General features: G+C 39.5%; 1 protein-coding gene across 1 annotated transcript in view; it reads right to left on the bottom strand.

Annotated features, from left to right (window-relative positions):
- LOC107564591 (wiskott-Aldrich syndrome protein family member 1-like) overlaps nucleotides 1-2,501 on the bottom strand; it is a 91,845-nt gene that overhangs the window by 39,031 nt on the left and 50,313 nt on the right. The window lies entirely within an intron of this gene.

Here is a 2,501-nt window from a genome sequence, read left to right as displayed (position 1 = left end):
GGCCAATCACAACGCACTGGATAGCTGGCCAATCAGAGCACACCTCGCTTTTCAGACCGATGAGCTTTGTATAAATCGGCGCGTTTCAGAAAGGCGGGGCATAGAGGAGAAACAATAATGTACAGTATGTGGAAAATAATGTGTTTTTTTAACCTTAAACCGCATAAACACATTTCATTACACCAAATACACAAAATAATGTTCTTTTTAGCAGCATCATATGACCCCTTTAAACTTATTTTTTTCAAAATCATGTTTAATAGCGTAATTTGCGGTGAAAAACTATATTACCCATGATGCTGTACAGAAAATTCCAGCAATCAGAGAGTCACCGCGAGCAAAGTGCGCCAAGAGCACTGATCTAGAGCCCCGCGTGGGATTTCTTATGATGTGTGCACACCAAACGCGAAGCGAATATTTGCATCGTGTTACTCGCTCTAATTTACTCACAGGATGTTTTCTGCATCACTCTCGCAAATAAAAACATAAAACATTTTGATTTCAATTTTCTGATACAACCGGACGTGTCAATAAGCCCTTCGCTGATTGGCTTGCGTGACAACTCATCATGCAAATTTTCCACTTGAGTTCAAATATTTGAAGTTGCACGGAAGACACGATTGAGGCGTATATTGCACGTTCGCGCAATCGCGTTGCTCAATTCGCATTATTCGCCTCGTCCGGCGCAAATTCGCATCTAATCGCGTCTTTGCATTGACTTTGTATGTAATCTACTCACGCAAATAATTAAATTAGCTTTTGTCGCGCAATCAAAATTTGGGGTATTGAAACTGCTTTTGAATGAGCGCTCCCTGTTCATTTTCGGTTTTGCCAACACGCCACTCTGTGTAAAGCAGGTTGAAGCGACCCCAATAACATGATATTTAGGCCCTGGAATGTGAATTGTACCAGGAGAACCCCGCCAAAAAATGTGTATTTTACCCCCCGAATGTGATTTTTACTGGGGGACCCCCTCGAAACCAATTGGGCTATTTTCAGGCTAGTTTTGAGTAGTAATTGGGCGGGTTTTTTAGCGAAAACCTGGCAACCCTGCACCAGACAGAGCTGTCGGCGAATCTTCCTATTGTAAAGTCATGCAGTGTGTAACCTCCCGTCGTCGTTCCATCGTGCAGTGTGAACACAGCAACAACTGAATGCTACCCCAGATAGTCACGCAGTGTCAAACCAACAGTGATGCGACGTCTTTGAAAACCGTGCAGTGTGAACTCTGCATTACTCTCCACCCAAGATCAGTCAAATCTGACTCCTGCAGCTCGTGTCGGATGTAGGGTTGCCAAGTCTGTGCTTTTTCAACGCAATTGTGCAACCGTTAAACTGTTTCTGTGGGTTGATTTTTCCCTGTGGGTTAAAGGTTTGAAATATTGCATAAATTACATTTGACTGAAATGCTTGTATTTAAATATTTTGCATTCTACTTATGATAAAACTGCACTAGATGTTAAGTTTTGTGAAGGAGGACCACTGGAAGGAAGCCTTTGCACTGTGTTTATGATCAATGTGCATAACAGGGACTGTAAAATATGTATTTTAAGTAGATAATCAGTTATTAAAAACAACATATTTTGAGTTTTGATGTTTGGGATATGGTCATTGGACTACTTTGGGCTGTTTTGACTGGCATGGGTTAGTATTGTCACGCAAACCTGGCAACCCTGACTATATGGATTTGCAGTTTGCAAGATCCTAGCTAACAAATTAGGTTATAGCAACATTGTGGGAATGTTGAACATTAAAATATCCAGTTTTCTTGTGATTAGAACGTTATTTAAATGTTACAAAAATGTTTCGTACAACATTCTATTGACTTTATTTTTACCCAAAATATAAAACTATTTGAATTTGAATCTAGGAACATTAAAATGTCCAGTTTTCAGCATTGATAATAATCAGAAATGTTTCTGGAGCAGCAGATCAGCATATTATACTGATTTCTGAAGATCATGTGACACTGAAGACTGGAGGAATGATGCTGAAAATTCAACTTTGATCACAGGAATAAATTACATTTTAACATTTATTCACATAGAAAATAGTTATTTTAAATTGTAATAATATTTAAAATTTTTAACTGTATTTTTGATCAAATAAATGCAGCTTTGGTGAGCAGAAGAGACTTCTTTCAATTAATTATTATCACATTTTCTCAGATAGATATTTATAATAAATTGATAAAATGATCCCAATGGGCACTGGTTTCTGGGCCGGTCCAAAACCAGTTTTTTCTGGCCCAGAAATGACTGTTTTCGTGTGAAATTCTGGCAGATTGAGCTCAGGCATCCTGTCAGTGGATAAGAGGAATCTGTCTCTCTCTCTCTGTCTGTTATCAGATATCTCAGCTCTGTCGAGCTTCCAGAAAACATGCTGTCAGTTTCACCAGTCGAGAAACTCAATCACAGCTGATAACAGACTGAACTGAGTGTGTGTGTGTGTGTCTGTGTGTGTGTGTGTGTGTGTGTGGGGGGTGTGTGTGTGTGTGGGGG

Source organism: Sinocyclocheilus grahami, unplaced genomic scaffold (genome assembly GCF_001515645.1).
Source record: "Sinocyclocheilus grahami isolate Dianchi unplaced genomic scaffold, SAMN03320097.WGS_v1.1 scaffold949.1, whole genome shotgun sequence".
Classification (NCBI taxonomy): Eukaryota; Metazoa; Chordata; class Actinopteri; order Cypriniformes; family Cyprinidae; genus Sinocyclocheilus; species Sinocyclocheilus grahami.
The sequence above is the reverse complement of the archived record's forward strand: the minus strand, read 5'-3'. Positions and strand labels throughout refer to the sequence as shown.